This window comes from Erpetoichthys calabaricus, chromosome 7, assembly GCF_900747795.2.
Source record: "Erpetoichthys calabaricus chromosome 7, fErpCal1.3, whole genome shotgun sequence".
Classification (NCBI taxonomy): domain Eukaryota; kingdom Metazoa; phylum Chordata; class Cladistia; order Polypteriformes; family Polypteridae; genus Erpetoichthys; species Erpetoichthys calabaricus.
In genome coordinates, this window is record NC_041400.2 from 12,483,449 (window position 1) to 12,508,727 (window position 25,279).

The 25,279-nt window shown below is 41.5% G+C and overlaps 1 protein-coding gene across 1 annotated transcript in view; it reads left to right on the forward strand.

The window, feature by feature from the left end:
- LOC114654458 (zinc finger and BTB domain-containing protein 7C) overlaps nucleotides 1-25,279 on the forward strand; it is a 155,186-nt gene that overhangs the window by 40,946 nt on the left and 88,961 nt on the right. The window contains exon 2 of the mRNA XM_051929793.1: nucleotides 6,755-6,819. The gene's annotated coding sequence lies outside the window, so the exon portion shown is untranslated. The remainder of the gene's footprint in view (nucleotides 1-6,754; nucleotides 6,820-25,279) is intronic.

Here is a 25,279-nt window from a genome sequence, read left to right on the forward strand (position 1 = left end):
CAAGCTGCTGCCCCCGCGACCCGACCTCGGACAAGCGGGAGACAATGGATGGATGGATGGATGGGTTGTATAATGTGCAGAATTTACAAAAAACACCAATAATTTTTCTAATGTACTAACCAAAAAGTTATAAAAAGTGCCTAGCCTACCAGAAACAACAATTTCATACTGTACTCACCATTTAAGTTGACATCTTTGGCTTGCAGGAAGGAAGGAGGAGGAGAATGAAATGGAAGCTGGTTATTGTTTGGAAGGAGTTTCCTTATACGAATCTTTTCTTTGTAAAATTGTCGAGATGGTGGATTTCGACATGCTGTACATATTAGCGAGATCGATCACACGAAAGCCACTCTCATATTTCCACACAATTTCCTTCTTCATTTAGATTGTGATCGCTTTCTTTAGCTTCGTTACCTTCGCTTCCTTCCTTAGCAATTATCAAAATAAATTATATAAAGCACTGCACTGACCGAAATTACGTCCACAAACACATGTATCTGGGATCCGACTGACGCTTACAAATACTCTCGACTGTTTGTTTACAATCTCACAAGCGGATACACGTGACCGCATTCGGGTCGTAACGCAAGATGTTGGTCGTAATTCAAAACAGAAATTTTGGTCGTAAAGCAAGTTGTTAGCATGTCAACGCTTCCCCTGTATATCAAGGGTCAACTGTACAGTGTAAGTGCCGGGCAGGATGGACTGGCATCCCAACAGGGGGTGGAATTGATAACATATCCGGCTGGGAGGCTTTAATGAATGGAGCACAAGAATGGAGACACAACCCGACCTTGATGGTCCTCAGTTTCAGTCCCTGATCATATAATGGATGAGCGATGGATATGTGGACCTTTTGAATTTGTCCCCCCAGCATGAAAGATGGTAGTGTTCCCTTGGCAGGAGCCCAGTATGAACACCAGAGGGCTGCCTGGGTACGGAATGGTCATGGTCCTGGGGTACTGCAGTGGGTGCTGTGAAAAATGGACCTCCATATTTTGGGTAACTTCCATTTGAACCAGATCTGCTGCTGGCATGTAATGCCATGACACCAGAAGTGCTTCAGGGTCCAGCATAAAGGAGGTGTTCTGGTTCATCCAGCTGAGTCAGAGTCATGAGGCAGAGGAGGAGAAGGAGTTTTGTTAATGATAAATATATTGTGTGATTGTTAAAAAGCCTGTAAATGCGTCTTTGGGTAATGAAACTTTTATTTTATCCCTAAACTGTGTTTGAATGAGTTGTGTCTACTGTAGTGTTCGGGGCTCAGTGACGTCCCTAGTGGTCACAACAGATAGGGAAAGAACACAATAGTCTCAGTTTATATTGAAGTATTCAACTTCCCATAGTTACAATGAATATTAATAAAATTATAAAAAGATTTGGAAAAGATTTCAGACTGAGAAATGCTGGTATAATCAAAAAGGAATGTATTTTATGACTAGCAGCAAGTTTACGTTTCAAGTTCAGTGCCTCCACCAATAAGCCCTGCTGCCTGCGAGAAGCTGATGTGGGCTTTGAGGTCGCACTGAATTAAATGGGTGTCTTTAGTCACATTATGACTCCATCCCATATTGCTGTTTGGTGTTTGGTATGATGTAAAGAAGTACAGTCCTTCTGCAAACAAAATCATTTACTGGTCCATTACATGCAACTACAGGCTTTGGGGACCCTAGCAGATGTCCAACATGATGGTGAGACATTCTAGTGGCCTGCATAAGTGTAATCACATAAATGGACTCAACTGAGATATCCTCAGACGGGACAGGAGATGAGCAGAAGAATTTTGAGATTCTAAATTGAGACAGATGGGCTGAACCCCATATTTCTGTGTGTTCTCTTTGGAGCAGTTGGGCTTTTGTATGGTTTATCCATTTTGGCATCACAGTACTGGTGCTTCTAAGTGTGTGTAAATACCAAAGCACTTAAAGTTTCAGAATTTCATTGCCCGCAGCAGGACCGCATGCTTCACTAGAGTGTGAGACGTCACTGGCACGCCTGCTTTGTTCTTCACAAGAGACAATCCTAACTGCTGATGTCAATGACAAGTCATCTAATCCATGGAACGCCTGTGACATTAGATGTCAGAGAAACGCACTCTGATGCTCAAAAGAATTGCTCTTGGCATGTATGCTACACACGACTGCTAGTATTATAGGAGATTTCACTTTTTTGCTTATATGAAAGGAATAACATACCATCCATATTACTAACCGAAGGTTATGGATGCAGGGCACAGGACGCATCGAAGCGCACGCGCACTGCCGCTCTGCAACGAGCCCACCCATAGGTAACGACACAACCACAGGAAACACGCCTACCAGTGTGATCGCCAATGAAGCGCACGAAACAGGTCCCAGGCAAAGGAGTCACGGCTCAAAAACGAAACAGCTAAACTAACGGAAATACAAATCCGAACCCATAGCGGACGACACAGCCACGGTGAAAACAAAAACGAAACGATTCAGCGCACTGCATAGCATGTTTGAATCACATTATGGTATTACAGTACAGAATCCACAAAGATCCAGACTACACAGCATATTTCAATCACATTACAGTATTACAGTAATACATTATTAACAGTCCAGCCACAGAAAACACAGATACGACACCAGATGGAAAACAAACAATAAAAAAAACCGCCCCAGAGTCAAACGCAGCGACATCCCAAAACACGGTCACAGACTCTAACCCAGCGGCTTCCCAGACTCAGTGGCTGGCACACGAACACCACAGCCTGTAAACTGAACTTTCTGTGCTCCACTCTGCCAACAGTCGGTATCAGCAAAGGCAACGGAATCACATCTCCACAAAACGAGACCGCTTTACTACGGATATGCTTATGTAATTAAATGACATTTCCCCCGACGCACCCACCCTCCATGATATGTCATCCATCCAGATATCGGACGGAACAGAAACTGATTGCCATTCTTGGATTTCCGATTCGCTAGCGAATCACGGGCTTACTTGTAATATTATAACAGTTACATAACTGACAGAATTGTTAGCAATGAATTGATTCTCCTCGCCTTAATGCATAGAATCCATAGGTGCTTATACACCAGAGTGTACAGTCATATGAAAAAGTTTGTGAACCCCTCTCAGCCTGTATAATAATGGACTCTCCTTTCAACAAAGATAACAGTGGTATGTCTTTCATTTCCTAGGAACATCTGAGTACTGCGGTGTTTTCTGAACAAAGATTTTTAGTGACGCAGTATTTAGTTGTATGAAATTATATCAAATGTGAAAAACTGGCTGTGCACAAATGTGGGTCCCCTTGTCATTGTGCTGATTTGAATGCCTGTCACTGCTCAATGCTGATTACTTGTAACACCAAATTGGTTGGATGAGCTCATTAAGCCTTCATAGACCGGTGTGTCCAATCATGAGATATAAAGGTATTTAAGGTGGTCAATTGCAAGTTGTGCTTCCTTCCCTTTGACTCTCCTCTGTAGAGTGACAGCATGGGACCATCAAAGCAACTCTCCAAAGATCTGAAAACAAAGATTGTTGAGTCTCCTGGTTTAGGGGAAGGCTACAAAAAGCTATCTCAGAGGTTTAAACTGTCAGTTTCAACTGTAAGGAATGGAATCAGGAAATGGAAGGCCACAGGCACAGTTGCTGTTAAACCCAGCAGGTCTGGCAGGCCAAGAAAAATACAAGAGCGGAATATGAGCAGGATTGTGAGAATGGTGACAGACAACCCACAGATCACCTCCAAAGACCTGCAAGAACATGTTGCTGCAGATGGTGTATCTGTACATTGTTCTACAATTCAGCGCAATTTGCACAAAGAACATCTATATGGCAGGGTGATGAGAAGGAAGCCCTTTCTGCACTCACGCCACAAACAGAGTCGCTTGTTGTATGCCAATGCTCATTTAGAAAAGCCAGATTCATGTTGGAACAAAGTGCTTTGGACTGATGAGACAGACATTGAGTTATTTGGCCATAACAAAAAGTGCTTTGCATGGCAGAAGAAGAACACTGCATTCCAACAAAAACACCTGCTACCTGCTGTCAAATCTGGTTGAGGTCCCATCATGCTGTGGGGCTGTGTAGCTAGTTCAGGGACTGGGGCCCTTGTTAAAGTCGAGGGTCGGATGAATTCAACCCAATATCAACAAATTCTTCAGCATAATGTTCAAGCATCAGTCAAAGTTGAAGTTACTCAGGGGTTGGATATTCCAACAAGACAATGACCCAAAACACAGTTCGAAATCTACAAAGGCATTCATGCAGAGGGAGAAGTACAAATGTTCTGGAATGGCCGTCACATTCCCCTGACTTGAATATCATCGAAAATCTATGGGATGATTTGAAGCAGGCTGTCCATCAAATTGAACTGAACTGGAGAGATTTTGTATGAAGAATGGTCAACAATACCTCCATCCAGAATCCAGACACTCATCAAAGGCTATAGGAGGACACCGTCTAGAGGCTGTTAGATTTACAAAAGGAGGCTCAACTAAGTATTGATGTCATATCTCTGTTGGGGGGCCCACATTTATGCACCTGTGTAATTTTGTTATGATGCATATTGCATATTTTCTGTTAATTCAATAAACTTAATGTCACTGCTGAAATCCTACTGTGTCCATAAGGCATGTCAGATATTAAAAGGAAGTTGCTACTTTGAAAGATCAGCCAATGATACACAAAAATCCAAAGAATTAAGAGGGGTTCCCAAACTTTTTCATATGACTGTAAGTGGTGAGGCCCAGTTCAAATTCCAATCACCTGCTGCAGGTGTCACCAAACTCCCGAGTGACCTTATTGCTGTTAAAATTCTGTGTTTTAATTAAATTCCTAAATGTTTGCTTCAACTTCTTGTTGTTCGTAGCTGTTGCCATTTTGGGTTTTCTGTAGTGCTGCATCATACTTTATACTAATTCTACCTGGATGCTTTTTGAATGGGGCCAAAGAATCGCAGTTGAGCTAAATTCAGATTCTGGTTCTCTGAGTTCAACACATTGAGAAAAGTTGATTTTAGCATCGTGTCTGTGTGTGGAAGCATATGTTTAACAATAACTTATGAAGAAATTGACCAATCTTTTTCAAACAAATTACATCATTTTTGCATTGTCACAGATTCTGGGTTTGTGGTTTTTGGTCCAATACTTATGTCCATATCCTTCAAAAATGGCTTGCCCTATTTCCAACGACAAGTGCTGTAGAAACAATGTAACCAGGATTTTTGCAGGCTGCTCCATTTAGTCATAGGGCCAAGCCTATTGATTTGCAAAATTTTTGCATGAGTATTTTTTGAGATATCTACTCTCTTTAACTATGCATGTACGCACATAGAAAGTCACATGGAAGCACACACAGTGTGGATCGCTGACAGCTTGTTTGCCCTACAAGAGCACATGCTGGATAATGAAAGAAAAAAAATGAAGCCAAACACTAACAATAGACCTATAAATGGTCAATGTGGACAGAAACGTTAACTCACCCCTGGACCAAACTGTCTATGCAGCCTGTTTCCTTCATTTGACCCATTGTGTTTAGTTTCAGATCCAATATTATTTAAGTTGTCCTCATTCCTGTTCATTCCACGAAGTGTTTAATTGTGTACGTGGTGACCATTTGACAGACCAGAGCAAGGCAGAAGAAATTGTTTGGGTACCAACCCAGTATCCCAATTTAATAAGCAAACAAACGAAAGCAAAAGGGATGTACTGCATTACAACTGAAAAGATGGCTGACTAAAATCAATCCACACAGAGTTCTCTCTTTCTTTGCCTTTCTTGGATCTTGCATTGGAGCTCATTCAGGACCAACTCCTGGTTGTGAATCTGCTGTCACCTTCCTTTGCCATCTGATTTTAGGGCAATCTGACTGGAAGGGGTGGGGCCAACTCTGGGCATTATAACTGGGCCTCTGTGGCCATGCTGGGTTTCTTCTCAGGGCTGCATGTAGAACGCCTTTAGCAACAGCACCCCCTCTCGTCCTGGAGTGGTATCAACGTAATAAAGATTACATAAGTTCATATACTTGATTCAAAGTACTTACACCTTGTAAAAATCTTCCATTGAGTGATTTCCTGTTGTATCACTAAAGTGACATTTATATGGAAGTGCTGTAACGAAGTGCCCAGTTTTGATTGCTGCAAAGTGTGTGAAAATACCATAAATAATACATTAATTAGAAAAATATAAAGAATGGTGTATCAGACAGATCAGTATCTGAGTTTGTGGATATTCCCAAATATCTATCTATCTATCTATCTATCTATCTATCTATCTATCTATCTATCTATCTATCTATCTATCTATCTATCTATCTATCTATCTATCTATCTATCTGTTATATAGTGCCTTTCACATCTGTCTATCTATCTATCTATCTATCTATCTATCTATCTATCTATCTATCTATCTATCTATCTATCTATCTATCTATCTATCTATCTATCTATCTATCTATCTATCTGTTATATAGTGCCTTTCACATCTGTCTATCTATCTATTCTAAAGGTAGATCTTTTCATGGATTAGTTAAAAAAAACTGTGTGTGGAGGCTAATTGTTGCTCCTCTTTGTGCTCCATATTGGTTTCATAATTTATTTATAATCAATTGTACTCCTCAGCCCCACTCTTTTAAAAATATTGTGCAGGCAATGAGACTAATTATCAATTAGTAATGAACATAGTGAATTTGGTGTTACTGAAGGATGAGTCTCATCATTAGTTTTTAAGCAATCATGAGAAGTCGAAACACATTTGTTCTTTTTTCCATTTTTCAGACAATACGCTCAAAAGAAAAGAAAAGCTCTTGGTTGTTGTGCAAGAGGGAATCTGCCCACTCCAAGTAAGACACATTTTATTTAATGGATTACTTTGCTGTAACGGTGCCAGAGTGATTTATGCCAGCATGTCAAAGTTTCAGCAGGTTTGAACTTCAGACCAGTGTGGACGTAAAGGGCAGTGCTCTCCTAGCCTGAGTGGCTTCTCTCACTTTTCAGTGCAGATGACTGACTTTAATGGACCAGAACTTTACTTCTTCAGCTTTGTCAAAAAACTGCATATTTCATAATCATGAGAAAAGTTTCCAGCAGGCAAAAGGTTTGTAATGCAAGGATTTGCCATTGTGTGCAAGGCAGGAGTCAGTCCTGTAGAGGAGGCCAAGCGTAACAGAGATTTATATACAGTATGTGTGTTATTGTCTAGTTTGTTTGTTTTTTTAACATGTGGATTTCATTTATGACCTTAGTGTTACGTTTTGTTTGTTTCGATTTATCGACTTCCTGGTTTTGACCTCTTGACTCATTCATGGTTTGTTCTCTCAGTTCAGTGATCTTTTCTGAGTCCTATGTTTTTGCTCACAGTAATTTTTGGGCCTTAGCACTAAGCTCGTTGTAGGTCACACTTATGCACACCCAAATAGGGACTATTTAGAATTGAAAGTTCACCTAACCCGCACATATTTTTGGTAGGGGGTGGGAGAAAAACCAGAGCACTGTGAGGAAAATCAAACAAAGACATAGAAAGAATATGCAAATGCCACATGAACAGGGAATGGGTGAGAAATCGGAATCTAGGACAGGGGTGGCAAACTCCAGTCCTGGAGGGCCGCAGTGGCTGCGGGTTTTCATTCTAACCAACTTCTTCATTAGTATTTGTTACTAATTAACTTCTTTTGCCTTAAATTTAATTAACTTGATTCAGGCCCCTTAGTTGTTTCTTTTTCTTTAATTAGCTGCCAAACAATAATGAGACACAAAACAAGATGCCACATGACCAGCTCACCTGTGCCCATCACACAATATCTGAAAATAAAGAAAGGTGAAGGTCTCAGTAAGGTTGATCTCTCAGGTCCCCAGAACATTTTGACAATGTTCTTAGAAAAAACAGAAAATCAACAGTTATGGAAATGTCTGCTATGTTAGAATGAGAGCAACAACAAGCTGTGGAATTAAATAATGGGTTTAATTAACAGCAAATATTGGCTTCTCATTAAGAGACTGGTTGGAATGAAATTAGTTGGAGTTTGAAGCCCCAATTTAGCTGGTCAACTGTTGGCTTGTTTCACATTTGATTTCTGTTTGGCTGTCCTTTAAAGAAAAAAAAATTAATTCAGAGCACTGAATCCTTAAAAACAGGGCTATTAAAATGAAGGGAAAAGAAGTTAATTAGCAGTAAAAAATGGTCACTGATTAGGAAAAGGGTGAGAATGAAAACCTGCAGCCACTGCAACCTTCCAGGACTACCCCTGATCTAGGATATTGGATTTCTGAGGCAGCAATTCTCCCTGTCACCCAGAGTTTGATTAACATTAAAAAGTTAAAGTTTAATGGTAATATGAATTACGAATGTTATTAATTAATATTATTGGCAATGGGAAGAACTGGATTGCTTTCAGTAATGTGTATGATGCCTTAATAGTGCCCAATGTCATTCATTCTTTTTCACTCACATAATCCAACCTAAGGGTTGCAGGGTGCAGGAACTTATTGAACCAGCTTTATTTATGAGGTAGGAACCATTCCCAGATGGGACACCAGTCCATCACAGTCACGACGTCTTGATGGTTATAAAACACAGCTACAGCTATATATTCATAGTTGGAGTGTCTTTCTCTGGTGGTCAGATTGATTTCATTACTGGTCAGATTTTACATTTCTGCTTTCAGCACACAACGGTTCATTTTCTTTTTTTCTTTTTTATTGTCCTTCCTTGTTTTGAATCATTTTTATTTTGTACCAAGTCTGAATTTAGATAGCTGCTCCCTCCTCTGCCCCTCTGTGTTCCTTCAGTGCTGCGTGAGGATTTTTCCACCCACACACAAAGGCTGCAGCTTTACCTTAAGCCAGCAAAAGTGTGGAACGACATCAACCCTCTGCCCTCCTCCTCAGTGATTCCTCCTAAACCAGCACGAGCAAAATCGAAAAGGAAACAACTGACTTATTAATATTTCATAGCAGTTGACAGTATAACAAATAATCATTTTTAAAGTGACACACTCCTTTTCTGTTAGACATCACATTTGTGAATAGTGAAGGCCTGTGTGTTTTTGCCTCACTGCTAATGAGCATGAGATGGGCTGGTAGCTCACCCCTGTTGGATTCTAACTGATCACTGGATAACATTCTGTGGTCCTGTCCTGCTTCTTTGGGTCTTTATCCCTTTATGAGCACGTCAGCCTTTCCTGGTAGCTATGACATGTAATCTAACAAGTAAACTGTGTATTTAATATGTCAAGACTACAGACCCTCAATACTTTTACAGTCTTCTGGTTGACATAAAAAATGAAAAATAGTAAAAAAGAATTCATTTATCATTTTTCTGTGGGCAGCATGGTGGCGCAGTGGGTAGTGCTGCTGCCTCGCAGTTGGGAGATCTGGGGACCCAGGTTCGCTTCCCAGGTCCTCCCTGTGTGGAGTTTGCATGTTCTCCCCGTGTCTGCGTGGGTTTCCTCCGGGCGCTCCGGTTCCCTCCCACAGTCCAAAGACATGCAGGTTAGGTGGATTGGCGATTCTAAATTGGCCCTACTGTGTGCTTGGTGTGTGTGTGTCCTGCGGTGGGTTGGCACCCTGCCCGTGATTGGTTCCTGCCTTGTGCCCTGTGTTGGCTGGGATTGGCTCCTGCAGACCCCCGTGACCCTATGTTCGGATTCAGCGGGTTGGAAAATGGATGGATGGATGGATGAGCATGTCTAGCCTTTTCTGGTAGCTATGACATGTAATCTAACAAGTAAACTGTGTATTTAATATGTCAAGACTACAGACCCTCAATAATTTCACAGTCTTCTGGTTGACATAAAAATGAAAAATAGTAAAAAAAGAATTCATTTATCATTTTTCTGTAGGCAGCATGGTGGCGAAGTGGGTAGCGCTGCTGCCTTGCAGTTAGGAGACCCGGGTTCGCTTCCCGGGTTCTCTTTGTGTAGAGTCTGCATGTTCTCCTTGTGTCTGCGTGGGTTTCCTCCCACAGTCCAAAGACATGCAGGTTAGGTGGATTGCCAATTCTAAATTGTCCCGGGTGTGTGTGTGTATGCCCTGAGGTGGCTGGCACCCTGTCCAGGGTTTGTTTCCTGCCTTGTGCCCTTGTTTTGGTTAGGATTGGCTCCAGCAGACCCCCGTGACCCTGTAGTTAGAATAAAGCAGGTTGGATAATGGATGAATGGGTGGATGAATTTTTCTGGCCAACACATCATTATAGCGTATCTGCTCTGTGCCCTGTATATCAATGTCTCTCTATTTTAATTAAAAAATCTTGGGAAGAGAGACGAGACGTGACTTTCTCAGAGAGACACTTCCACGTCCCGCGAGACGAGATCTTGTGCCAAGAGATTTAACCAGGCCCGATGCCGGAAATAAAAGACAAAGACTAGATGACAAAGTAACACATTCATAAAGAATTCAAAAAGGTTGGCGTGATACACATGCAGAGCAGGTTAGAGATAATGAAAGTATGAAAATTCAAAAATCTCAAAAAAATGATAGTAAAGATCGCATTAGCACAAACAAATGGAAATTATTACTAATAATATAATATAATGAAATAACGGAACAGCGAAAAGAAATCGAATATATTGTTCAGATTTAAACTTTAAGTCAGAGACTTGTAGTTCGTCTAATTTGTGTTGCCGTCAGGGAAAAAGTAGCGTGTATTCCCAATGAAGAGGCGTATCCATGAGAATTAAAGGATTTGTTGTTTGGTGAAAGTGAAATCCCGCGAGATACAAAATTTCAAGCCCCGCAAGACGAGACTTTATGCAAAGAGTTACGGAAAAGTCCTGCCCACATCTAAAACATTTACAACTACGCACACGGTTCAATCATTTCTCATTTGTGTGAATGCTATTGTCAGACACAGTTCGTGCAGAGAGAAGGAAACGATATTCACTCACGGGCAGTTATACGTTGCATTGTCACGATGTAATTCCAAACACGGAATCAAAATTCAATGCAATACTGATGAACGGGTAGAAGCGAAAGGAAATTGAATATATGGTGTGGTACCCGGCTGGGGTTCATGCCCGGCTCGGATGCCCAGGAGGACCGGAGGAGGGCTTGTGCCTCCTCCAGAACACGAGGGGGCGTCCTCCCTGGTTGCTTTGGGGGCCACGGGTACAGAGCTTGGAAGCTCAGCCCTGTAGGGGCCCGTGGTCACCGCCAGGGGGTGCCCCGATGCCTTGGGAGCCCTGGACCTCAGCACTTCCGCCACACCCGGAAGTGCTGGGGGGAAGAGGATTGGGGACACCCGGAGGACTTCCGGATACACCGACAGAGCTTCCACCACACAGGGGTGTGGCTACAGAAGCTCCTTAGGATGCACCTGGAGTCCATCCGGAGTGTATAAAAAGGGCTGCCTCCCTCCAGTCATGGGCAAGAATCGGGTGGAAGAAGGACGGAGCTTGGTGGAGAGGAGTGGAGGCGGACCAGAGACTGAGAAGGCATTGTGTTGTGGACACGGACTTAAAGGGTTGATTGGTGCTGCGGCACTGGGTATGTGCACTGCAAATATTATAAACTAGCCATGTGCGCCCAACTACGTTGCGTGTGTTAAAGTTTTCTGTGAAGGGCTCCCTGTTTAAACGCGGCTGCCAGTCATGAACTGGGCCCTTCGCCGCACAGCATTATGATTTTTTATAAGGGAAACAAAATTAGAAAACAAAACCCTTGGACATTGATTCGATAGGAACGGCCTACTCGGAATCACTGTCCGAATAGTAATTATGTGGTGGTGGAGGAGCATTTCTGCTTCTCTCCGTTCACAGTCCGTCTCGTTTTCATGACGCTGTCATTTCCTCTCACAATCTGTTCTCAGCCTTTCTCCAATCTCGCAGGTTGCTTTGTGGCAATCCAAAGAGAAAGGAAGAACCAATGCTTCTTTCTTGAACTCCAAACGCCGACTGATGGAAAATCACAGAAGTGTGCCCGATTTGTATATTCTGACTGCCGACTCCAAGAAGTGGGTGAACATTCGATTTGGACGAAGTGCTGCCAACGACGGTCGATAGAAACACAAAAAACCACAGTCTCGACAACGAAGCAGGTGTTGACGCCAGATCTAAACACAAAGAGGTGCTATCGACAGTGTTTGTAAAGAAAGGTAACAACCAAGGTGTTGTGTATGCAGCCAGTACAAACAGCACGTAGTCTCCTTTAGATAGATAGATAGATAGATAGATAGATAGATAGATAGATAGATAGATAGATAGATAGATAGATAGATAGATAGATAGATAGATAGATACTTTAGTTCAATCCTCTTTAATCACCACACTCCAACCTCATCCAACGATCCTCCCCTCACTTCCTCTCCTCCTCCATCACTACTGCCCTCTACTGAACACAGCAGGAACACCACACAAGGCAGTGAATTCGCGGACAAACAAAGATCAAGATCCAAATGAAGATTATATATAAAGATAAACGTGTGTGTGGTGAAACCATCATGTCTACCTGTCTGTGTCCGGGCTGTTCCCCACAATGGACATAGGCGGTATGACAGAAGTATGTAGATATTGTTCGGCTTTAAACTTTAAGTCAGAGACTTGTAAATCGTCTAATTTGTGTTGCCATCAGGGAAAAGTAGTGTTTCTTCCCAATGAAGAGGCGTATCCGCGAGAATTAAAACTTTTGTTGTTTGGTGAAAGTGAAATCCACAGAGACGAGCGGTAGAGATGTGAAGTTTCTGGCGCGTAGCACTGGCAGGGGAGTTGGGGAGCGAAGTGAGCAGAGGGCGAAGCCCCCCAGTTTGAATTAAAGAAAATCACACCTTTAATTCATCAGAACTTTGAGGAACGCACACGCATCTGCATTTATGCTCACCAGTGGAGTCCATCTTCACTGGCTGCATTACATCCTAGAATGGCCGCTAGTCATCCCAGGGCCATAGGGCACTGCAGAGGGTGGATAAGTCCACGCAGAATATCACTGGCCCACTGCTCCCTTCTGTTTAGGATATAAGTAACACACACTGCTTTAGAAAGGCAAGCCGTATCATTAAAATCCACAGACGTTAGCACCGTTGCCTCTTAGGTTGAAATCTGAGCCTCGTCAACGTCTTCAAGGAGTTTTGCGGGTTTCTACCTTGCATCCAATATTACAGGGACAGACTCAGGCTCCATGTAACCTTGAGCTGGAATACCTGCACTTCCCAGGATTCACTTTGGAAACAAGTTGTTTAAGATAAGTTGAGAATAAAACACCTGAGAAGACAAAATGTGTCCATAAGGTGTAGCGAGAGAAACAAAGTCCCACTGCTAGTGCCACTTCTCCTCTCTCTGCTTGGGCCTTGCTAAGTGCTGCTCCTGGATTTCATTTATGACCTTAGTATTAAGTTTTGTTTGTTTCGATTTATTGATTTCCTGGTTTTGACCTCTAACTCATTCTTGGTTTGTTCTCTCAGTGATCTTTTCTGGGTCCTATGTTTTTTCTCACAGTCATTTTTGGGCATTTTACAAGTGTCCTTAGCAACAGGCTCATTGTAGGCCACACTTATGCCCGCACCGACAACCAAACAGGGCCAATTTAGAATCGAACGTTCACCTAACCTGCACGTTTTTGTTTTTTTTTTGGAGAAAAACCAGAGCACCGTGAGAAAAATCCCACAAAGACATAGAGAGAATATGCCAACAGGCTAAAAACACAGTCAAATAACAGGCAGTGGTCATGATCCTACTCTGTTCAATGCTTGTATGGACTGGGTGTTGGGCAAGGTCGTGGGTTCAGCGGTTGTGGGGCATCTGTTGGTGAAGAAAGATTCACGGATATTGACTTTGCTGACGATGCTGTGATCTTCACAGAGTAAATTGAGGCTCTGATCGGGGGTCTCGAGAGACTGAGCGAGGGGTCTGAGTGACTGGGCTTGTGAGGGTTCTGATAAAAACCAAAGAGCCAGGCCTTTAGTGACCTCTTGGGCACGGCCATCGGCAGTGTTTCTGTCTGCAGAGAGAATGTCGACCTCGTCGGGAGGTTTACTTACCTCAGCAGTGACATTCATGTCTCTGATGACTCTTCCTATGAAGTCAGTAGATGGATTGGGAGAGCATGGGGGGTCATGAGGTCGCTAGAAAGGGGTGTGTGGCGCTCCTGACATCTCTGCAAAAGGACAAAGGTCCAAGTCTTTAGAGCATAGTGGACATCAGTTTAACGGTAACAGAGTAAATATATTATTATCATTTCATGATTATTACTCCGTTAAATAATAATTAATTATTCTTTTACATATTTATACAACTGTGGTGGGTTGGCGCCCTGCCCAGGATTGGTTCCCTGCTATATCCAACCCGCTATATCCTAACACAGGGTCACAGGGGTCTGCTAATTGGAATATTTTGTGGTCAGAAGCTTACTATAAATTCTCAATCCTTTAATCTTTCTCTCTTATTTAAAGATCTTCTCTAAATATTTTATGGAAACAAATAATCTATGATAAGCACCCACAGGTCCACTGTAGGGTGGCACGGTGGCACAGTGGGTAGCGCTGCTGCCTCGCAGTAAGGAGACCTGGGTTCACTTCCCGGGTCCTCCCTGGGTTATCTATCTATCTATCTATCTATCTATCTATCTATCTATCTATCTATCTATCTATCTATCTATCTATCTATCTACTGTAGCAGTAGAGGCGTGGAGCCACCTCTAACACCCTCAGGTACCACTCCAGACACTGGATAAAAGTACAAGACTTCTTTATTTTGTCTTGACGCACACAAAGCACCCTCCACTCCACACTCATATAAATCACAATAACTATCTCAATATTACAATACTCTCCTCCTCGCCCAGACACTTCGCCCTCCTACCTCCCAGCTCAGCTCAATGTCTGGGCTTTCCTACAATCCTTTTATACACCCTGACCCGGAGGTGTTCCTGTCCAATCAGTCCACAGTTCCTTATTCCTTCCAGGTCAGGGTAATCAGTCCTTTTCTTCAACCCGGGAGCACGTCGTTCCTTCCTGTCACGTGACCATGACGTACTCCCGGGTTGTAGGGCACATAAGAGTCCGCGAGCCCCCCTACAGCGACTCCCCGTGGCCCCCAAGGTATCCAGCAGGGCTGTGTATAAACACTACATAGTCCATGAGGCCCTGCTGGAACTCGGGGCACGATCATGCTGTCGGGAGAGCTCCTCCTGGCGGCCTGGGGGTGAGGGCCGGAGTAAAACGCCGGCAATCCTCCACACTACACTCCTCAGATGTAGATCTCAAAATCAGTTCATGTGGATTAGCGGTTTCCTGAGTATACATTTCCCATTTTTACCTCTAGTGACCATAATTTCCTTTTTCTCGATAAAATTTTGCCAATAAAAGAATTTCATTCAGAATGTCTACAAATTGAATTCTGGCGTTTCTAGCCGTTTCTGGTCTGGCTTTATTTGATGTGCCCTCCATTCCCCACTGCTAGTGTAACATTTCCTCGCTCTGCTTGGTCCTTGCTAAGCGCTGCCCCTGGCCTATGCCAGCCTTCCCTGGCACCCACTTGCCAATAAGACATCCCATCAGACTTGCTTTATTTTATTATTTAATACTGAGGGGTTAGGTCGCTTCCTCTGGCATGAAACATGATCGTTGGCTTGTAAGAATTAAAACATTTCAGTACAGAAGCTAATTGGGACATTTCACTGTTGTTTACAAAAGTCTGAATGGTTTAGATGAGGTTAACCTAATGCTATTTTAAAATTTAGACCAGATGTTAGAATTTAGGAGCTTGTTAAAAAAAATCTTAAAAAAAAAAAAGCTTAAAAATAAATTTGGGAAGAGCTTTTTTTTTTCATTCTGACAAATCTAACTGCTTGTTCCAATTAGCAAGATGAAAGTTAATAATTAATTACAGAACCAACCACACCATCCGTCTTTCTGTGAGTAACTTGACACATCTTTACAACTGGAAATTTGTATGTATTAGCATATTTAGCCAAATCCAAATCATAATAAGAGTAACGGGAATAACTGCGGAAGTTGCCTGCTCTTCACTTTCAAGACAGGCAGTAGGCAGGCTGGCATGTTTAGGTCTTATTGGGCTGGCACCCAGGTCTTTTGTACAGCAGTGAGGGATCAGACTAATTCAGCGTTTCTCAACCTTTAAGTATTTGCGACTCGAGTTTTCATAACAGTTTTAATCGCGCCCCCCTAACGTTTTTTTTGGAAAGGAGCCCACGAATACCAATTTGTTCTTTTTTAATTAATGATATATCATAGATGCATATTTTATTATACCTACTTAACTTTTATCGACATTTATCTAACTCTATATTTATTCTTCTAGTATCAGAATGTAGTTTAACTTAATTTGTTTTGGTTTCAATAGATGTATTTTTCATATTTTCCATTCTTGTTTTCTTTTTTTCACATCTTCGCACCCCCGTTTTTGTTTACTTTGCGCCCCCCACCACAGATTGAGAACCACTGGACTAATTACCAGTCATCACCTTCTCAGTTGGGGCTTTAAGCATACACTTGTTATTAACTATAGTTCTAAGTCACTAGTTTTAGTTTTGTGTCATTTTTCTGGATTCATATTTTCCATTGTTATTGTATCGTCATACTCCTGGATCTGGGGCTTAGCTCTTCAATGTGCAAGTAGGTACTGGATTTCCTCACCAGCAGACCTCAGCAAGTGCATATTGGTGGAAAAACCTCCTCCATCATCACCATCAACACTGGCACCCCGCAGGGCAGCGTGCTGATCCCCCTGCTTTACTCTCTCTGCACCCATGACTGCGTAGCTAAATACAGCTCTAACACCATCCTCAAGTTTGCTGACCATACCACTGTAATAGGTCTGATCAGTGAGGACGGTGAGACGGCCTACAGGGAGGAGGTCAGACTCCTGTCAGAATGGTGTCAGGACAACAACCTCACCCTCAACGTTAGCAAAAACTAAGGAGATGATTGTGGATTTCCGCAAACAGGCAGCAGAGCACAGCCCCATCTACATCGGCGGTGAGGTTGTGGAGCAGGTCAGCAGCTTTAGGTTCCTTGGAGTCACCCTCACTGATGACCTTAAATGGGCAAGTCACACTGCGGCAGTAGTCAAGAAAGCCCAACAACACCTCTACTTCCTCAGGAGACTGAGTAAGGCCCGGATATCCCACACAACCCTGTGCAGATTCTACAGGTGTACTGTGGAATCCATCCTGACAGGATGCATCACATCTAGATAGATAGATAGATAGATAGATAGATAGATAGATAGATAGATAGATAGATAGATAGATAGATAGATAGATAGATAGATAGATAGATAGATAGATAGATAGATAGATAGACATTACATCTTTTTCACTTGTGGCAATCCACTTTTTGTTATCCGTCATACTACACTTTCTGAACAAACAGGCCCAGGCCTAATGTTAGTTGATTATGTTTACCACTTTTGTAAGTTGCTTTGTATAAAAATGTCTGCCAAGCAAATAAATGTAAATGCTGGGTGTCCAAGGCCTGATCTTATTATTGTTGTTATTGTTTTATTATTATTATTATTATTATTATTATTATTATCTGTTTGCCTTTGGAATTTAGCAAAGAACTCGAATCTTCATTGAAACCCATGTGGGAACTGAGAGAATGTGTGAACTCCATTAAGATGGGGACCAGACTAGGAACTGACCCCAGATTCACAGTGCTGTGAGACAGCATCAATACTCAGTGTGCCAGCGCTGTTAAGTATGAGATATTAACTGAATGTATGAGCAGTTGATATTGAAATCATTTTTGATTGTGGCGCACAGAGTAATTTTATCATAGGTCCTATAATTACACTGCGGTGGGCTGGCACCCTGCCCGGGGATTTGTTCCTGCCTTGCGTCCTGTGCTGGCTAGGATTGGCTCCAGCAGACCCTCGTGACCCTGTGTTAGAATATAGCGGGTTGGGAAATGACTGACTGACTGACTTATAATTATATTTGGCTGACGTGACAACTACTGTTGTACCAGCAGTGCCACCTCTAATTCACCAGCACTATTGTTGCTATATGTGTTACAATTATACACAACGTAAGTTTGGAATCAGGCAGGACTAAAAGAACGCCATGGCCATTCCATTCAATGGTCTATCTCACCTGGCAAACCAAATCTATTGAAAACTTGGTCAAGGAAAATAAACATCATAAAATGGCAGTGAAAAGATCCAGGCAGTTATATGATGAGAACCATTTTTGACTAAAGCCGGATAGGCAGTGCCAGCCTAGCTGTGTCAGGCACTTGCCTTAAATTGCTACTCTTTTAGACTAATGAGCGGTTCATGCTCTGTAGCAGCTGATGGCGAGGGTCTGAATTATCCTGTGCGGGTAGTGGACAGAAGGTTGGAGGACACAGGTGCTGACATGGCAGCTGGCCTCAGTCCTTGCACCAGTCTAAACTATAAACTCTATTTTTAATATACTTTTCATTGTAGTAATATTTACTGATTTGTTTACTGGAAGTCCTGTGATATGGTGGTTAAAGAGTCAGGTTAAAATATCGACCAAACCCTTGTACAGTGTGTGTGTTCTTTGTGTCCCAATCCCTTCCAGATCCCATGGGGACTCTGAATTGGGTTGGTGGGGCTAATTATGTGTGTGTGTGTGTGTGCCTAGTAATGAGCTGTTGCCCCTTGCAGCACCACATCCTTCCTTGGTCTCTGCATGTCCACAACTCACATTTAAAATTAACAAGACTGGACAGTAAATGTAAATCCACAGATTGCCATGTTCAGGGATGGTTCCTGCCCTGTGCCCAGTCTGCCAGGATCCTTTTGAGGGGGATCAGAAGAAGTCACTGAATTGTCCCTGGAAAATGCGGTGAGGCTCCGGTAGCATTTACCAAAAAGGCAGAAGTGAAAATCAGATGAGCAGGATGGCTGCCATCAGAGATGATGGACCCAGCCCTCCATAGGCAACAGGTGGAAACGTTGGTTTGAAGCTGTGGAAGGTCAGCCCCAATGATCTGAAAAGCAGTATGGACTGGAGGAGCTTGCGATCCAGGCAAGTCAGGCTATCAAACAACACTGTGATACATCTGGTCAGGATACCTACAATAGAGCAGCGGTACAAGGTCAGCAAGATTTTGGTTCCTACCCCAAAGCTCTTTAGCCTCCTCAGGAGAAAGGCCATTTTCAGGATGCAGGTGGTGTTGACAGACCACAAAAGGCATATCACATCGTTCCATTTTTTACTTTCTCATATGCAAAGTATGGGGAAAGTATTGTTATCGTCCAAAAATTCGACGTGGAGATTTTGATGAATCTCGACATTTTAGTCCTCCCTGACTTTCTTGTATACGAAGAATCGGAAAAGTATCGGAATCCTCCAAAAATTCGACTTTGGGAATTTGTTGAATCTCAATGTTTTAGACCTCCCTTAGTCCGATTTACTTTCTTGTAAGGAAAGTACTGTAATCGTCCAAAAATTCAATTTCGAGATTTTTATGAATCTCAATGTTTTAGACCTCCCAGAGTCTGAAAATAGTTTTGGAATTATGTCTGTGTGTGTCTGTCTGTGTGTGTCTAAACACGATAACTTTAGTACGCTTTCACTTAGGTCAATCAAATTTTGCATACAAGTACTAGGTACAAAACGTAGATTTTGCATATCTTTTGTTATAGATATAACAAAAAGTCATGTTTTTAATCTGTTTTATATCCCAGTGTCAGGTGACTCTGGATGTCTGTGTGTGCCCTGGCCCTGCAATGGACAGGGTCATACAGATCCATAGTGGTTAGCATCATCTTCTACATAGCAGATCCACCATCCTGGATTCAAGTCCTGTGCTTAGTGATTCCCCATATAGAGTTTGCATGTTTCTCCATTTGCCTGTGTAGGTTTTACCCCCAACGTCTCTAAAAACATGCCCTGTTTAGTTTGCCTTTGAGTGACTCTTACAAGTACGCTGAAGTCATTGATTGGTATCCTTGGCATTCTGGCAGGGATTTAATGATGGAGACTGCCACCCAGCTGTATGGGTACCTCTGACATGGCCACAGCGCTGAGGTGTGAGGTCAGGCACCGATGTTGGAAGAGAAGACCTGGCTCACAGTCGGTGTTTCAGTTCACTCCAAAGGTGCTCAGTAGCGTTGAAGTCAGGGTCTTGTGCAGGCCACATGAGTTTCTCCTTGTCTTTATGCACAGTCATACCAAAACAGAAAGGGCTTTCCACAAAACATAAGAAAGCTGGAAGCGCAGAATTGTCCAAAATGTCTTTGTATGCCGTAGCATTAATAGGAATCAAGGGGTCTACCCAAAACCCTGCTATTATCCATCCTCCACCAAACTTTACAATAGGCATTATGCAATACAGCAAGTTCTCCTGGCATCCAACAAACCCCAATTTGTTAACCAGGGCACATCTAGCAGATTGGAAATTTGACATATCGACTTGAGGCAAAGGTGACATACTGTAACAGTGCCATATTTAAAGTCACTGAGCTCTTCAGTGTGACCCATTCTGCTGCCACTGTTTGTCAATGGAGATTGCATGGCTATGAGATGATTTACATGACCTGTTAACAAAGAAACACCTGAGCTCAAACACACACTTTTGGCCACATGGTGTAGATAGATAGATAGATAGATAGATAGATAGATAGATAGATAGATAGATAGATAGATAGATAGATAGATAGATAGATAGATAGATAGATAGATAGATAGATAGATAGATAGATAGATAGATAGATATGAAAGGCACTATATAATGATAGATAGATAGATATATAAAAGCCACTATATAATAGATAGATATGAAAGGCACTATATAATAGATAGATAGATAGATATGAAAGGCACTATATAATGATAGATAGATAGATAGATAGATAGATAGATAGATAGATAGATAGATAGATAGATAGATAGATAAAAAACACTATATAATAGATAGATAGATAGATAGATAGATAGATAGATAGATAGATAGATAGATAGATAGATAAAAGACACTATATAATAGATAGATAGATAGATAGATAGATATGAAAGGCACTATATAATGATAGATAGATAGATAGATAAAAGACACTATACAATAGATAGATAAAAAACACTATATAATAGATAAATAGATAGATAAAAGACACTATACAATAGATAGATATGAAAGGCACTATATAATAGATAGATAGATAGATATGAAAGGCACTATATAATGATAGATAGATAGATAGATATGAAAGGCACTGTATAATGATAGATAGATAGATAGATATATAAAAGACACTATATAATAGATAGATATGAAAGGCACTATATAATAGATAGATAGATATGAAAGGCACTATATAATAGATTAGATATGAAAGGCACTGTATAATGATAGATAGATAGATACTATATAATAGATAGATAGATAGATAGATAGATATGAAAGGCACTATATAATGATAGATAGATAAAAGACACTATATAATAGATAGATAGATAAAAGACATTATATAATAGATGGATAGATAAATAGATAGATGGTGGCTCCTATCCAACCTCAATGGGATTAAGCACTTCTGAGAATGTTATGCTTACGACACATTATTCTTTTAATTTTCTGTTGCACTTTTCACAATAAAACATTTCATAAATAAATTTTTTAAAATAATTATTCACTGAACATCTTATATATAAACGTGTAAGCGTGGAAGTGTGTGTGTCTGTCTGTCCAGCCCGGAAGTGAGAGGTCGAGTCGGGGTAAGGCCTCCACCTCCAAGTAAACAGAAAACTCACTTAGCCGCTAATGACACAAACGAGGCGAGCACGTCAGCAAAACGAAACCTCTGAAGAAAGACAAAGTCGCTTAGCCACTAACATCGGCACCACGGTATCCCTTTTGCTTTTCCTCCCGCCACTAATGCACAAGCGAGGTGAGCACATCAGCAAATTAAAACCTCCTAGGAGAGAGACCCCCCAGAGTAGTTCCTTTCAATTACCTGACATTTCTACATTTCGATTTTTCTTCTGACTATTTCAATAGTTTCTAGGACCCCAGGTTTTTACAGCATGGGCTTACACAGCTAGTCTTATATATTACTAAGTGAACATTATTATAAAGTCTTTGGTCTGGTCTGGACTCTTGACCGAGTGTGGTCATGGCAGAGCTATGCAATTGAACATTCAGCCATTTGTGGCCACGTTTTCCTAGAGATGTCATTCCTTCACTTTCTTTTCATCATCTGCCTCTCCTCCTTTTTCCCTGCACCGTTCCTTACAAGGTTGCCCTGGAGATTTTCTCAGAGCTTGTGGCATAAGCACACCACTTTAGCATCCTCCTCTTTACTATCACAAGGAGCTCTTCATAGATGCCAGAATGTTTTTAGATGATGCAACAGATCTTATCATCGGTGACCTGCTTGAAGCCAGAAATTCCCAAAACAGTTCAGTAGGATCTCATCTCCACCTTTTGGATTTTTCACTGAAGTTCTACCAACATAGTCCAGGATTCACATGCTTATGGAAAGACTGAAAGAACCAAGGCATACAGTAGTCTCCCCTTGGCCTTCAGAATGTTCCAGTTGTCTCTCCAGATCAGCTTCAGTTTGTCCAGGGCTGCTTCTGTCTGCTCACACCTTGATATGACTTCAGTTTTTCATCCCTCTTCACTGATGACAGAACTCAGGTGCCTGAACTGGGTAATGCTCTCCAACCTCTGCCCGTGAGCTATATCTTTGTTGAAATCTCCATTCCATTTGTCGATGCTGCTTCTGCCAGGCATCCCACCCGGTGGGCAAGCACAGTTTCACCTCCCGCCAGACTGTCAACATCATCTGCAAATCAGAGGTTTGTGATGGTGTGCCCTCCTCAAGTCTTTAACACAAAGCAAAAACTTTAAAAAAAATAATCAACCTGTTTAATATGGTAGGTGCCGTTCACCATGAACATTATTGTGAAATGCCTAGAAAGCAAATTAAAAACAGAAGTACCGGGCCCGAGGGGTCCTTTCTTCACTTAGTCTTTATTCTGCATGGCATCTTTCACTGAGAACGCTGTCATAAATTGTTTGAAAATCAACCTAAATTACAGATAACAATTTAATAATTAGGTGATCATTATTTCTACGTGGCAGAAAATAGGAGAAGGTTCCATGCGCTTTCATCCCAGCCCAATGCTCTCAAAGGCGCGTGCATCCTCTCTTCATTTGAGTTTTGCACCTTTAAGAACACGAGCTGTGCAGTGCCGACATGATGCATCAGTTGAACAGAACATCTAAACTCGCCGGCAGTGACCATGACTCCACACAAGGCAGCTATCCCGCTAGTGTCAACACAATAAATCCTGCCATTTGGCAAGGGGCTCGTCGCATTGATCCAGACAGCCTCTGATCAGCTGTTACGTTCAGGCTTGCCAAGGGTGGAAGTTGTAATCAAAAACACTGAAGAAATAAGTTGGACATTCCTTAAAGTAAAATCTTGAAATAATGGCAAGCTACGGTAGCACTGACTCTGAGTCATGCCGATCAAACTGCGACAAAGTTAAACACCACGGCTGGTCGGCCTCCATTAGTCAGGTCTACAAATTTCATCCTCAGTTAAATACCATCTGAAGGGAAACACACAAATAGGAGGAGAACATGCAAACAAACGATGAGGCTCAGAGAATAACAAAAGGGCAAGCCATTCAGGATCAACACTGTAGTCATATTTCATAGAGCATAAGACGACGCTATGACAGCAGCAGAGGTGTGACGTGTAAAGGACCGACACCTGTCAAGTATGGCAGGTCATTCATTGAGCAGTGACTGGCACAAGGCTTTGTGGGAAATGGATGTGATCCATCCGAACACTCCTTTTATTAATAGACTTTCCACTGGTTATTTTTGTTAGATAGATACACTACATTTGTGAACACCTGACCATCATCACACCAGCAGTATATGAGCTTTGCGATATCCCATTCCAAAACCATGGGTATTAATATGAAGTTATACTGCCATTTTCTGGTTACAACAGCCTCCAGTTTTCTTTCCACAAGCTTTTGGAGTGCACCTGTGTGCCCATTTGCTCATTTAGCCAAAATAGCATTTGTGAGGTCAGGTGACGATGTTGGAAGAGAACACCTGGCTCACAGTCGGTGTTCCAGTTCACTCCAAAGGTGCTCAGTAGCGTTGAAGTCAGGGTTTTGTGCAGGCCACATGAGTTCCTCCTTGTCTTTATGGACCTGTCTTTATGCACAGTCATGCCAAAACAGAAAGGGCCTTCCACAAACCGTAGGAAAGCTGGAAGCACAGAATTGTCTAAAATGTCTTAGTATGCTGTAGCATTAATAGGAATCAAGGGCTCTACCCAAAACCCTGCTATTATCCATCCTCCACCAAACTTTACAATAGGCATTATGCAATACAGCAAGTTCTAATGGCATCCAACAACACCCGATTTGTTGACCAGGGCACATCTAGCAGATTGGAAACTTGACATATCGACTTGAGGCAAAGGTGACATACTGTAACAGTGCCATATTTAAAGTCACTGAGCTCTTCAGTATGACCCATTCTGCTGCCACTGTTTGTCAATGGAGATTGCATGGCTATGAGATGATTTACATAACCTGTTAACAAAGAAACACCTGAACTCAAACACACACTTTTGGCCACATGGTGTAGATAGATAGATAGATAGATAGATAGATAGATAGATAGATAGATAGATAGATAGATAGATAGATAGATAGATAGATAGATAGATAGATAGATAGATAGATAGATAGATAGATAGATAGATATTTACTTTAGTGTAGTTGGCAGGATTAAATAGATAGATGGATATTTAGTGTAGTTGGCAGGATTAAATAGATAGATAGATAGATAGATAGATAGATAGATAGATAGATAGATAGATAGATAGATAGATAGATAGATAGATAGATAGATAGATAGATAGATAGATAGATAGATAGATAGATAGATAGATAGATAGATAGATAGATAGATAGATAGATATTTACTTTAGTGTAGTTGGCAGGATTAAATAGGTAGATGGATATTTAGTGTAGTTGGCAGGATTAAATAGATAGATAGATAGATAGATAGATAGATAGATAGATAGATAGATAGATAGATAGATAGATAGATAGATAGATAGATAGATAGATAGATAGATAGATAGATAGATAGATAGATAGATAGATATTTCCTTTAGTGTAGTTGGCAGGATTACATAGATAGATAGATAGATAGATAGATAGATAGATAGATAGATAGATAGATAGATAGATAGATAGATAGATAGATAGATAGATAGATAGATAGATAGATGTGAAAGGCACTGTATCATAGATAGATAGATAGACAGATATTTTAGCGTAGTTGGCAGGATTATACAGATTTACTTTAGTGTAGTTGGCAGGATTACATACATAGATAGG